Below are 14,994 nucleotides of genomic sequence, written 5' to 3'. Positions count from 1 at the left end.
GCGCACGGAGACACACACCTACATACAAACACACACACACACAAAAATCTGTCCACGCAGTCAAAACCGAATCGACACTGCCATCACAAAGACTACATCTTATGTCGATGTACGCATGCCGAGAAGCTGACCAAAACAAACTCGACTGGCCAGAGCGAATATCTGACAGCCGCCTAGAAGTCTCTCACCCAGCACACGGTTAACCCATCATCCTCTCAGGGGCCAAACACACTTCAGAGAGCGGGGCCAAAAACAACAACAACAAACAGTGAGGGAGGAAACGAAACGAAACGAAACGAAACGAAAGGATTTGTTCATCTGGGTCACCAGTGCTACTGCTCCCGAGAGAGCCCCCTCATAAGGTCCCAATTAGCCGCTGGCGCTCAAGGCAGGAGCATTTTGCTCACAGATTTGTTTCAGAGGGGGGAACATGTATGTCAGGACCTGGCCTCTGACAGCCACGCTGGTCCAGTGGAAGTGGCGGGGAAGTGATGAAGAGCGGAGATGTTTGAAAAAAAAAGAGTTCCAACCCGATTACAAATGGAATTTCCTGCTCCGATTGAAGTCACTGCATATTGCTGCCACATTCACTATACCCCCCCCCCCCCCCCCCCACACTTCCTTCACAGCCCGTCCCACTGCTCCCTACCAAAGTACTGCCGCCCCCACCAAAAGAGTCTTAGAGTTTTGTATTTTGGAGAAAAAAAAGAACGTGGGCGGTGTCTCCAAACCCCCCCATGTGTCTCCTGACACTGACCCAGATGTGACTAGAATTTTCAAAGTCACTAGATTTAGTGCGAGTTCTCGGGGAACGGCTGTTTTGGTTCTAATGTAACCCCTGAGGAGAACTTGCCGCTGGCACTGCGAGCACATTAATGAAACGGACGCTCTCTTGCCAATGACGCGCGGACAGCCAGTCAGGTTTAATCTCATTCCCGGTCGCAATCTTAGCGATACGAGCACTTATCAAGAATTACAGTTATGGAGATATTTTGATCAGAATGCAGAAGGCAAGGAAATGTAGCAATAATCAAACTCTTGGCCATTTAGCTTGCCTGTGCTATGTTAATGGAATCCTCTAATGTTTGGTGTAAAGCATCAATCATGCAAAAATCTATTGTTGCATTAGCCTTGAAAGAACAATAATAATAAAAATGCTATAATGGCTTTAGCTTCCTCTCCATAAATCAAATTGGTTATGTGTGTGTGTGTGTGTGTAAGAGGGACACAATGATGGTAGTGGCTCAACTTTGTGGATTATGCCATTTCAGCCTTCTTGGTTTTGTGGAGGACACTCTAAATATTGATAGAGCAATCATGCAGAGAACAAAAGAGTGGCCTCTTGTTGCCTACAAGGTTTTTCTCGGAAGGCGCAAGCAGCGCAAGTGACGTTTTTTGTTGATAAATCTGACTGCGCCCCGGACCCAACACCTTCTGCCGTGATACGAGGTGGTTTGCTGTTCGATAGCCACTCAGGATCCCGCCGTAAATCAATGGCAACGGCGTAAAAACAGCAGAGAGGGAAAGATTTACGGGCAACGCTGAAAATCCTTTTAAACAAATATTAAAATAAGGGGTCTAAAAACGCTGTCTGAAAGTCGCTGAAGAGGTCAGGGCATCTCAGCCCGAGACCCGCGCATGGAGATCTGACAAGGTGGCCTGAATTTACTTGGGTGTTAGCATTTGACAGATGACACACAACTACCAGGCTTGGAAAACATGAAGTGTGTGTGTGTGTGTGTGTGGGGGGGGGGGGGTACACACTATCATGCTCATTAATGTAAGTCACTGACTAGTCACAGGCTTGTCCACAGCAATGTGATGTACTGTTAACAGACCTTCTCTGATTTGATAAAACACATACATCCACATACACTCACACATAAATAAACAACCCCCCCACCCCCCCCCCCCCCACACACACACACACTTGAAGAGGCACAGGGATGTTTAGTAGAATGTTACAGTTTTGGATAGAGGCAGAGAGAGAGAGAGGTCACTGTAAAAGGGGCAGGCTGACCAGAGGAAGTGCTCCATGTCGTGTGTGTGTGTGTGTGTGTGTGTGTGTGTGTGTGTGTGTGTGTGTGTGATATGTAGCAGAAGCTTGGCAGAGCCTCCACTGCACGCTGCACAAAGCCTCCCTTGCCTGGAGGAGCCTCTCGATTTCACAGCCAGAGCTCAGCTTCCTACACAGAGGGAGGAGATGATAATGTAAGAAGAAAGGGGGAGAGGGAGAGAGGAGGAAAAACAAAAAGTATAAAATTAATAAAGCTTCTAGTTGGCATAATCAGTCATTTTGAACTTGACTGAGGAGAGCAACAAAACAAATAATTTTTGGGGAAAGAATACATGTATTTTAATGCCTTCAAGCAAAACTAATTAAAGACGACACCTCATTTACATAAATAAGCATTATAATTTGCATGGAGGCACGGGGGAATACGTCGAGAAAAGAAAGCAATATTTTGCAGTCTGCTAATTTCATTTTATTTAGGATTTAAGCTTAATAAAGATTCATTTTGGTGGGGAAGAGAATAATCAAAGGGGAAATTTGAACTATCTCCAAAGATGCAGCAGCCCCTATTCAAAGGGCCTTTTCAGAGTCAGGAGAAGGCCCCTAATCAGGAGTGGCACTTCCTGGCCCAGCTCCAACACCAACTCCTTGAAAGGTAAGAAAAAAATTTAGAGCCCAATTTATTAGTATGCAGTTCTGGCATCGGCGGAAGAGTTAATGGTGCCGACTGATAATGGCCGTAATCGTGGCACAAATGGGGTGTTGAAATAGCAAACAACGGGCACAAGGCATGTAATGGGGATTTTATTAATTACCCAAAGCTTGAGCATGTGCAACCTCCAGGATTTACTGTGTCTGTTGCCAGACGCTCTGGCCGAGATGGGGTGGTTGTGGGTGGGGTGGGCGTTTGGGGGGGTGGGGGGGCTGTATAGTCTGGTCAGGTTGGGTAAATGAAGCGGCCAGTGGAGAGAAGCCAGTATTGGGTCGGGGTGGGTAGAGGTGGGCCAGTTAGAGGGCATTGCTGGGTGCCACCACACTCAGTTTGAAACCACTTCATAATAACACTGTGCAGACGTCTAGCCAGGGGATGGGGTGAGGACACTTCATATTGGTCACATTTTGAAAAATGAAGGGTTAGAGATCTCCAGCAGCAGTAACTTTGTGTGTGTGTGTGTGAGTGGATGTTGGTGTGCATGTGTTGGTGTAGATATGTGTGTATTTCTTGAAGTGACCCAAAAAAAAACCCTGAAAGAAGACAGAGAGACAAACCCCACCATTAAGAGCACCCGCCTCTTTTCACTCAGACGTGTTCTATCAAGTTGATGTGGTAGTGTAATGTTTGTTTTTGCTCTTTTTTTTCCATCTCTCTTGTCCCATCCACAGAACACGAGCATTTTTTTTAGCATTCACGTTTCTGCCTGCTCTCATGTGTTTTTAATTGAGAGTTCTGATATTCGCATGTGATCTGTGCACAGCCAGATTGTGTTTTTCCCCTTCCTCTCAGTGGATTTTTAAAAATTGAGTGTCTTACTCAGAAAAGAAAAAATAGCACCCCGCCACACCCCGCCACGCCCCCCCCCCCCCCCCCCCCCCCTCACAAAGGGAACACAGTGTCAAAAACAAATGCAATACATAAATAAGTAATGTTTGCAGCAGCTGTTCAAAAAGCCTCGCTTGTTTGGTATCGCTACCGTTCGGTGTGAAATTTGACGGAGTCTTGGAAAACGACCTTTTGCCGTTGGGGCCCATATGTGCAGATGTCACAAACAGGGAAAAAGGACTCGGGGCACTCAGGGTGAAACGGCTGGCCCGTTGTAAAGATCAGCGAAGACAGAACATCCAAGTTGGCGTGTGGATAAAAAAAAACGAAACAAAAAAAAGCATTTCTTGTTTCTTTTGTTTGTCGCGGTGACACGTACGGCAGGCACGGCCATTCGCACGCCAAGCCGTCAACTCGAGAGAGTTGATTAAAAATCCTCTTTATGACTCTCTGCATCCCTAATGGTCGGTAGACTTTAAAAACGGAAGAAACAATTAGAGTTTTACTGCTTTGTGGGCACTACTGATTTATATAAATCACACCAAGGGTGTAAATTTTCCAATAAAAGAGAGCGGGGCTCCCTTTGCATGCATAATCAACAAGTCCACAGTTCCACTCTTGGCACGTTTATGTTCTTTAGAGTCATACTCTTCTTCTTAGTCATACTCCGGATGCTAATTTTCAAGCGTGGGAATTTTTTTTTTAATCTGACGTCGAGCCCTAACATTCCCCTTTTTCCTGATAGCACTGGACCATTTTTAAAATACTCGAATAGCATCACAATTCGTAATTTCTCAATGGCCCTATAAAAGAAAAGAGTGACCCGTGGTCCATCAGTACAATTACAGTAAGTGATTTCAGTCCAAGTGGTGTTCATTCAAGAGCTATAGTATGACCAGCTCACCTAGATCATGAGAATTTCCTTCTAAGGAAGTGAGAAGTCAGACTGGTTTCAAATGAGTACAATAGCCAGGGGATGCATGTATGTTTTTCATGTTGATTTGTAAAGTTATTCATGATGGTGTTCCTTTTAAAAGCTTGGAGGAACAAAATACCTCAACTAAAACTGAACAGATTTGTCACCAGGTTCAGGCTTTGTTTTTCTCACCCTCTCATTTAAATTACCACAATCACATACACCCACCTTATGCACACATAAGCACACACACACACGCACACACACACACACAGTACAAAGAGAGCAGCTGCGTTTTATTTCAGAGAATAAAAGCAATAATGGTGGCAAGCCTTTGAAACCATTAATAGATAAAAGAGGGCAAGATCATTTTACATCTGGAAGCAGATTGAAGTTTCATCACACATCTTGTTTCAGAGCCCACTTCCAGCTGGGAAACAAGTCGATTCCTTTGTGCATGTAAATAAATAAGACCACTTATGTATGCTTAATCACAGACATGTTCATCTTTCCTTTGAGAATTCACTGAATTTACGAAGGCTGCAGTCTTATTTAAATAAATAAACATACTCATTGGAATATCCTACTTTCCTTCAGGGATAAACCTATCGTCTCTTTTTTTAGAGCGAAACTGCTTTACCTGCAACTGCATTTCCCATGAGGTTCATAATTCAGTAATATTAAATAGACTTTCTTTATAAGGTTTATATGCACAACAAAATACAAACAACTAACCACTTATGCTGTAACAGTAAGCCCAGCCAGCCATTTATTCTCTTATCATACCTTGTTTGGACACTGAAGACCTAACTCATATATAACAATTAGACCAACTACCAAGAGGTTCAGTTTCTCTGGATATTACAAATCCATGCTAGAAATACCAAATATGCTCTCTTTACCTTTGAATTAAGTTAAGGGACTCCCTGATACTTCCTTTTATGGGGGTTTACTCTCAATTTTACATTTCATATCTACTCACCACAAAAGTCATTTTCAGTTAGAATGGATTGGCTTGCCTGTCCCCTTAGTGTTTAACACCAAAGAGACTGTGCTTTTATCACTGCGTTCAACACTGCTTTTAATGTGTAAAACAAAAACAGCAAACTGTGTCACCTCACGGTAACTCTGAACTTTTGTCAACTCATTCTCACATGAGTTTGTAGGCTTACCGACTAATGATACAGATTACATTATTTAAGAAAGGGCCAGCCCTGAGACCAGCCCTTGCTCTTTGTGCGTTTGGGTTTCAGACCCATTTTTCAAAACGTGTTTGTAGATCTTGAGAGATTGAGTATGAAACTACAGCCCACAGATAATGGGTTAAGCTGATGTAACCGCGACACACGGATCTGAAAACCTGAAGTTACCAGGCACGCAGCAGCACGGCAAACACACTCCCTCTCTTTATTTGATGTGTCATTCGGCTGTTTTTGAGAAGTACGGCTGGACTAACCCGCCAGGGGGAGGGAAAAAATTCATTTCTGGTTGAATGGCCTGTTGAGCTTCAGACGGAGCATTAACTCAACGTTTCCTGATATGTGCGAAATACAAAGGAAAACCCAACTGTAGGAACAGAAGAGAGCCAGACTATTCTCATAGGATCTTGTGAGATTGGTTGAAATGATAAGAAAATGTTTCTCTTCCATTTACCTTCTGTGTTTTTTTTTTATGTTGTTGTTGTCATCATGAGTTTCACTGAAATGCTCAGAATGGTGAAAGCGATAGGATAATTAATTAAAACGTTCATGCGGACAACGCTGTGATGACACTGATTTGCATATGTCAATACCTCACAGGCCTCTCATCTCCTGGCAAGTGATAGAAAGAGAAAGAAGGAAGAGGGAGAGGTGAGGGGGGAGGAGAGGAGGTGGTAAATGACAAAGGTGCCTCTCCTTGCGACTGACCGTCGTCATAGTCATAGTCATGGTTTTTACGGGGTTGTCCTCTGACCCAGCTCTTTTGCCCAGAACGCACCTCCCTGTTCCTATCCGTCACTAGAGCAAGACTGCAGAGGATCAAAATCAGCCATTTCAGGTCTGTATAACACGCACCCTTATATAGATAGGGTGTAATAATGACAGAGGATGTTCAGTCCTGGCAGTCGAGACAAAGAAAACTAAATTCTATCATCCACACCTTTTTGTTTGTCTCCTCTAAAGTGGTGGTTGGGTGTGTGCATTTTTACAGTTTGTGAGGTCATGCTTGAAAAATGTGGTGAAAAACAGTTCGTGTTGTGACACATCAGAAACCGGCTTTTACATAATGGGACTGAATTTTTCATATCAAAGTATGCAGTCTCTAAACACACAATGAATGTTCCATCCCAGCTTTTGTTTTCTTTATTTTTTTCCCCCCTTTTCCCCCTTTGCTGTGACTGAGCCTAAAGACAGGAATAAAACCACATTCTTTCTAAATGACTGAAAGACATTCTGCTTCAACCTGTTTTGAGCTTTCAGTTATGATGCATATTTCCTCTCCTCATACGTATACATGCTCAATCTAGTTATGCAGTTTTACCATTATTCACACTTACGGCACGGTCACATTCTTTTCTTCCGTGAGAGAGAGAAAGAGAGTGCAGAAAAGACTTGAAGATCATGAACACTGTCATTCGCTTCCCTTCTTTTTCTTTTTCAAATATTTTTCAGAATATTTAATCAGATTACTGAATATTGTTGATGTTGCAGCACTTAACCCACTGGTACATAAGGATGGTTTCCTACTCAGTATAATATTCTCTGTTGTATTTACCAATGTGAGCCAATGTGTTCATGAGGAGCACTGACTCACCTGGTGGCATGTCTTCATTCACCTCTGATGGCTGGCGGGGTTGGCCTCTTTTTAAGTATTGCTGCATAGCACTCGATTAGTATGACTTGTGTTCACGGGCAAAAGTATGTCTTCACACAGTGGAAATCGACAGGTCAGTGCAGGTGTATTCCGACATGAAGAAATGGAGTATTTTTTAATTCAGTTTATTATGTTGAAAAACGTACGATTGTGTTCTGCCACTTGTAATTGCATTGCATTCTTACCCTTGAAACTTTGTCCTGGCTAGCCCCACATGAACTGGAGCTAAATGAAACCCTCATTTACTTCTCTGTGTCAAGAAAGGTATTGAGTCCAGCTCATTAAGATCATAATGGAATTTGTAATTAGTGTTCACAATAATGAGTGTATTTATAATGTTTTTTTTTAAGTTTACTTATCAGTTGCATTTGAAATGGGGCAAATTAGACGTCATCAGTCCCGTTTGCATTTATAGGCTTATCAGGAGAATTCGAATTTGAGTTACATTTTCCTAGCCTATCATTTTATATAATATATAATATAATTTGTTTTTTTTGAGTGTATGGATTTGAATGTATGATGTGTTTTTGATATTCATAACAGACATGAAACTACATCCCCACAGTTACTTATAAAATCATGTCTGTCAGAATAAGTAACATGTTTTGAATATAAACATCCAACTGCTGTCAAATTCAGTTGCTGTTGTGCAATCAATCCATCAGTGGCCTGTTACATGGACGCTGGTTTCAGGACTATGCAGACTCTTCCCCATAAAATAAGAGAGTCCTTAAAGAGGTGTTTCACATACTACTTGCACACTGGAGAGATTCCTTGCTTCGAGAAATAAATGAATATATTTCAATTACGAGAGGCTCCTTGAAAGCTTTTGCGTTATTTTATCATTCTGACGGGTGGTGTTGGCAAGCTGTTTATTTTTTGTTGCTCACAGTGCGCTCTTGCAGTGCTGTTTTATAGAAACTCAGAGGGCTTGTTTTTTGCTAAAGGGAGAGCATGCATAAATGCACAATCTAATAAGAGCACAAGATGGATGATAATGTTCTTTTATTAACTTACTGAGTGGTTTGTTTTGTGAAATTGAAAGTCGTATTTTTCCTTTGTAAATACCTAATTGGGCTTTTGTTGGCTTTTTACAGCAAAATGAAAGCTGTAATTACGCCAGTGAACTGCAGGAAGTTTTTTTTTTTTGTAGAATACCATCTGACACATCGCAGACAACTGAGATATTAAACTGTGTATTAATCTACATCAGGGAATGAATAGTTTTTTTCCTGGAAATAGCAGGAATGATGTAACCATCCTGGCTTCATCTCCAGGGTGTGACTTGTTTACAGGTGTTTCAGTGATGTTGTACCCATGTGTCTGCAGATACCTGGAAGAGACAGAGGACGCATCTGGAGCGCAGGAGCATGGTAGTGACCGGAGGAAGGCAAGATTAGTCGACAAGAGTCATCACCTCACCTGGAGGGTGAGTTTTCTTTACTGTTACCTAACTGTCTTTTCCAGATCATGCAGTGTTGTGTATGCTGTGCGTGTACACTTCCATACATTCGCATGACCGTAGGTTGATCATTTGGGCTGAATTAATTAACTGAACGTGCATGAAGGAGCAAATTAATGGATTGACATTAGACTTATAGTATGACTATCTGGTTTGCACTTTTTGGGATCATTTACAGTCTACAACAGAAGTGAGAACACCCATGTGCGACGTCAGTTAAATGTTAAATTATTCAAAATGATAGCACCTGAATGGACAAGTAGAGTGCAAGTAATGAGCAATAAAAAAAAAATACTTTAGAAAGACTATATTGAAAATACAGGCCTCAAAGTAGAAACTCAAGCAACTAAAGTTAATACACCTGTGATCATTGAAACAGCACTGAGTACACCTGTGATTACTCTAATTGCATGAACGTGACTATAAAATGACCTGTGAACACCAGAACTTTCTCATTTTTGGACCTATGGGCTGTGTCTATCTGCATCATGGCTCCACAAGGAAAATAATTGGTAGAGGAATTGAAAAATCTGATTGTGAGACTTTACAAAGATGGAAAAGGAAGATCAGCGACCAACTAAAGATCAGTCGAAAAACACAGTTGCAGCAGTGATGAGGCGGTATGACAAAAAAAGTCAAAAAAGTTTTGGCACAAAACTGAAAGATTAAACTTAGCTAAAGAACACAACAAGAAGCCTGGTGAATGCTAGTCCTGACATTGAGGCATGGAGGTGGGAGTGTGAGGACCTTGGGCTGCATGGGTGCAAAAGGTGTTGAGAAGATGACCTTTATAGATGCCACCATGACTGCCTGTGGATATACCAAAATACTGGCAGACAAGAGTTTGTGAGAGCCAAATATGTCGCCTGACTTGAATCCAATAGAACGCCTTTGGGCTATTTTAAATAGAAGGGTAGAAGCAACACAACCCTTACAGCAAAGAGCAGCTGAAAGTATTTATCCTTGAAAAATGGCAGAACTTCTCTCTCCACTGGTATCCTCCATGCCGGGAGGTGTACTGACTTTTGTTGCATTGAGTTCCTACTCTTGGGTCTGTATTTCTGAATATAGCTAATCAAAACTGTTACTCAAATACCCTATGGTTCAACTTAGAGGTAATGTAATTACTGTCAAATTTGTAATCATTTGAAATTTAAAGTGATATTGCAAATAAGTGTACTCCTGTTTGGTGCTGCAAGGTAAGTCATTCTCTCAACCTAAAGGAATGATATCTTTCTTTATTAATGTGACTAGCCCCGTTTCAATTTAGATATGTGTCAGGTGGACACATTTACACATGCAGTGGTCACTGATGAATGTGAGTTACGTGTGTTACAAACATTTAAATAGTTGCCCTCACCCGCAGATAGTATCATCGTTTCATCTAGAAGAAAGTCATCAATATGTTCACACAGCACGAAGCCACAAGGTTTGTGTACAGTAACACTGACACGGAACAATATTAAAGTTGCACCTCCATTTCATGAAACAACTTAATTGACTCACGCATGCAACGGGAATGACGCACAGCAGTCATGATACCCCAAGGCCTGGATTAATTAAGCTGTCGACGCCCAGGAGCAGGGAGCATTCAGCAGGTGCCTGTTTGCCTTGGTTTGGGACTTGCTCTTGGAAATGACAGAGGTGTGCCAGCTCATTATACATCTATAATGAAGAGAGAGGTTTTTTTTTTCCTCTCCCCTCTTCATTTTTCTTCTTTGCAGACATTCTTCGTCATGGGCTGACACACTTTTAACTGTTGTTTTTAAACAGGGTACAGACCAGACGTGATCGCTATACTAGATCCTGTTCTGTTAATGTTTCTTCTATTTAAAATTGGATCGTCTTTAGAAGAGTACAGTCATGTATCTGGTGGTGCGTTGACTGTATGTGTGAAAACACTCCCCTTCCCTGATTCACTGTTTCAGACCAGCCAATCTGCTGGGTCCCTCCTTACCTTTTTAGCACTAAACAAATACAGTACCCCCCAGTTGGCAACAGGAATGTTCCCCTCTGAACCCCCTACTGGTACAGCCATCCTGCCTTTGTGTGGTGTCAGTTTTGCTAAGGGGATAGGGAGCCTTGGGCAACATAATGCCTGTCACAGAGGCACCTGGTGAGAGAGAGAGAGAAACAGAGAGAGAGAGAGAAACAGAAACAGAGAGACTATAAAACCGTGTCGGGCTGTGGAATGAGCAGAAGATGCCCCCCTTTCAATGTGGTGTGTGGGTATTCCTGCCAGAAGAGGACATCTGCCAAGAGCCAGAGGAAGGTAACCCCGCTTCCTCGGCGAGGGGGAACGGGCAGAAAATTGAGGTTAACAAGCATGGCAGTATGTTAAACAGTGGTGGGAGTCCCCGAGCTCTTGGTCCGGGGCCCTCGTCCAGCAGCTCCCTTCCAGTTTAGAGATGCTGCCAGAACGGACTGGCTGGTGCTGCTGGCGAGGAGATGGCCATCGCCGCATGGCTTCCCCTAAACATTAATTAAGCTCATCGTTTGGCGCGAGGACCAACTCGGCCTCGTCGTGACTGCCGAACTTTGAAACGAAGATGAAAGGGGGCTCTGAACAATCTCAACGTGTTCGGTGTGAAATGAAAACTGGCTCGCTTGCAGTTGCTGGCCACCGATGGGCTATTTGATTCCACCGTTATCTTTTGGACCATCCATCAGAGAAACAAATAAAGACAATCCTTCGACCCACCTACGCTTGTGTGGATATCATCGCGGACGGCCGTGATCACGCTTCACAACACAACCCTACGCTGTGTGTCAGCCTCTGCTTCCCACCACAGCCCCTACCACCCCCACTCTCCCACCCGCACCCCTACTGTGTGGAGCTTCTGGGACTGCGGTGTTCCACGTGTTATAATAAGGCTAGCTGATATAATGAAGGTCATTGTAATCAGAGCTAATGTGCCAGGGAGTCAAGACACTCCAGCTTTATTTGTGGGTTAGGGCCCAGCTCTGCGGCTCCTGTGGGACCTGCCTGATAGCGTTATCTCAGCTAACCTGACTCTAATACAGGCCCTTGCACCGCCTTTCGTGTCAGAATCGGCCTGAACCTTTCCCACTGATATGAGCAGGGGCGAGGCGGTGTGGAGTGGGAGTGAAGGATTGGGCTACGCTTAACGCCATCCTTCCTAAATCCCATCCCCAGGTGTTTCCCCCGCTCACTGCTGTGTGTGCTTGTGTTTTTTTTTTCCCTTCCTCCCTTTTTTTTTTTGTTGCTACACTTTGCAGCGGTAGTGAGAAGCCAGTCTGGTAGTCTTTGCCTAAGTTTTCATGTACTTGACACTCTCGCTTAGAACGGACTGCATGGCAATGTTTTTCTTTTAAGACTACAGCTCCAGAGAGGCCTTTTAAATCTAATCCTCTTCCTCCGCCACCAAGGGCACGCAAATCTCCTTAGTTCATATTTGGACGGTATTTGTCAAAGTGGGACACTGGCCGTTTTCTCCTTCAACAGCGCGATTAAGAAATTAGAGTTAAAACTTGTGAGCTGCCCTTACGAGGCTGACTCCTCTTGAAGGACTTGGACCACCTGACACGAATCCCAGTGTATCCCTTGCTCATCCACTGCTCTCATTTAACTTGGCTCCGTAAGCGTCTGTTTCTGCTCTGAGACGGAGTTTCCTAATGACCTCGATAATTGAACCAAACCCGAGAGCTGGGCCTCTTCCCAGCCTGCTGAGGGGGCCCGAATGCAGTCCATGAATGTTTTATAATATTTATTTTCTCACTCAAAAGTGGTCTTTGAAGATTTTAGAGTTCCCAGGGTGTTGCAGGTCGTTAGTATTTACTAGGCAGTATTTTTATCAGGTTGTGGTGTGTGCATGATAACAGAGAAAAGACATACTTGATATATTAGATCACATTTAAAATCTCTATATAATACACATCCAACATGGAAGGCTATGAAAATAGTACAATTAAGTAAAATTACATCACTCATACATGTAAATCTACTAGTATGCTCTCAGATTAACCTTTTACCATGAACACCATGGCAGTGGAGCCAGTGGATGCCCCCCCCCCCCCCTCATTTTGAATTATGTCCCCCACCCCAAAAAATTACGGGGGTCTCAGTTCTCCACTTTTCATATTTCCCCTTTAAAAAGCGACACATTTCTCTGAGAGAAAACATCAAAGGGACACCCCCACCCTTCCAACCCTTCAAAAAATAAAAAAGCGGGGGAGGACAGGGAGACCCCCCCACCGCCACAATCACCCCCTCCCTCCCTCCCTCCATCCATCCATTCATTCTGTCCCGTATAAAAGCTGCCTATACCCAAACCCCTTGTGATTCGCCGGCCCTATCACTCAAACTTCCCACTGCTCTTTGTGGCTTTCCTCAGGACCGCGGTGAAATTATCTCTTTTGTCTCGCATCATTAGTTCCATCTGTTGTGTGAGTGCGCCTGTCTGTTCTGGAGTGGAGCAGGGGCTGGGCGACGGTCGCCGGGGGCAGCAACGCTCGATGCCCCGGTCCCACCGCAGCTCGTGGGGCCTGACCCGCTCCGCTGCTGCCGCGCACGCCCCAGATGACGCACTCACCCCCTACGTGCGACCCTTTCTCATTCCCACCCCCCATCCCCTTCTGTGTACTTCCTTATTTATTTATGCACCTGGGGACGAGAAGCTCATGCACATTTGATTGAAATGGAGGATTTTAGCGTGCCTATGTCAGAGGGGGGATTTTTTCTCGTTCTTCCCCGTGAGCTGGTGGCCAGAAACAGGCGCGGGGAGAGAAAACATACACATGCTAGTGGCGCCCGCCACACGGCATTAATGTGTAATTGGCTTTGTGAATATTCATACACATAATGAACCCTCAAAGTAGGGCCTGCACAGACATCTCAATTGCTGCATGAAACTGCGATGACTGCTGCAGTGCCTTTCGATGAACAAGTGATGAACAGAACTGAGGGCTGCAGCAGTGACTTACAACTTAGATTTTTTTCAAAAATAGCTGTGTTGTCTACTTCCCCCCTGACAAATACACACACACACACAGGTTTCATTTGAGTGCCGACTGATGTTTCTCAGCACAGATTTTCTTGCATCATAGTATCTGTAATGCACCCCAAACAGATGTAGCATTTTCTCTCGGCAAGGAGATATTTTATTCATGATTTACATGAATGATAAATCTTCAGAAAGTCTTAGTGCTGATGGGCATACACAATTTAACATCTGTCTTCCACAGAATAATTAATAGCGCAGCCACACTCTCGGGGACGCACAACACCAGAACCTTTCCCTGTGTTTCACTCCCTGTAAGGATTCCTCCCAAAAACAATGGGAGTAGTGCTGCATCCCTGATCATGAGGAGCTGATCATCTGCATCAGCTCCTCTGTCTTGGTCCTGCTCACTTCCTGGACGCCATTATCATTTCCCCCATACAGATGGTGGGCGGTGAGGTTAAGGTGTGTGCACAGTTTACAGGTGTGGTGAGTCTGCAGCTGCACACAGACTGCCGTTTGCATCATCCAGGTGGGTGCTACACATTGGTGTTGGTGAGATAAGTCCTTTACAATAGTTTGCGAAACGGAGCTCAAGTGTCCCTGTGGCTCGAGTCAGCTGCTAGCCACCCCCAGGTTATGGGTTTGACTCACAGGGAGAATGTACTGTACTGTAAGTTGCTGTGGATCAAATGATGTGCTAAATGTAAGTGCTTTGTGGGTATCTCGTATAGCCTTTAAAGGCTATATGAGTGGAACAGCCTATTCATCCATTCATTTCTGTTTGCCCAGCCGCTTCCTCCCATTCTCAGCAGTCCATTGGGGATAAGATGGAGGCCTTCGTTCATCATAGCGCCTGTGTGTGCGAGAGCATGCGCTGGGTACTGGATGCGTCTCGGTGTGCCTGACCCCTGATGCCTTCCGTCCAAGCATTTTGCTCCCGGGGTCATATGGTTTAACCCGACCTCAGATGGAGGGATTCAGTCTGAAAGTGAGCTAATCCGATCCACTGGGATCTATCTAATGTGTTACCGATGCTTGGAGTGCCGAAATAGAGAAGGTGTAGCAAGCAGGCTGTTAGACTGACCTCCCTATCAGGTTGGACACCGCAGAATAGCTCTATTGGTATTGGTATCCCCTTAAGTGACACTCTGTTGCCCGAGTTTCCAGAGTGCTGTATTTGTCAGCGCCATTATGAAATAGAGCTTCAGGAAAAGGCCACTATTTGGTTTGAATTGATTCCCTGAA

The 14,994-nt window shown here is 44.1% G+C and overlaps 1 protein-coding gene across 2 annotated transcripts in view; it reads left to right on the top strand.

The window, feature by feature from the left end:
* casz1 (castor zinc finger 1) overlaps positions 1-14,994 on the top strand; it is a 182,348-nt gene that overhangs the window by 21,690 nt on the left and 145,664 nt on the right. For both annotated transcript variants that reach the window (XM_031566310.2, XM_031566309.2), the window contains exon 2: positions 8,653-8,752. The gene's annotated coding sequence lies outside the window, so the exon portion shown is untranslated. The remainder of the gene's footprint in view (positions 1-8,652; positions 8,753-14,994) is intronic.

Source organism: Clupea harengus, chromosome 4 (assembly GCF_900700415.2).
Source record: "Clupea harengus chromosome 4, Ch_v2.0.2, whole genome shotgun sequence".
Taxonomy (NCBI): domain Eukaryota; kingdom Metazoa; phylum Chordata; class Actinopteri; order Clupeiformes; family Clupeidae; genus Clupea; species Clupea harengus.
Note: the sequence above shows the minus strand (reverse complement) of the source record. Positions and strands in the feature narration are given on the sequence as shown.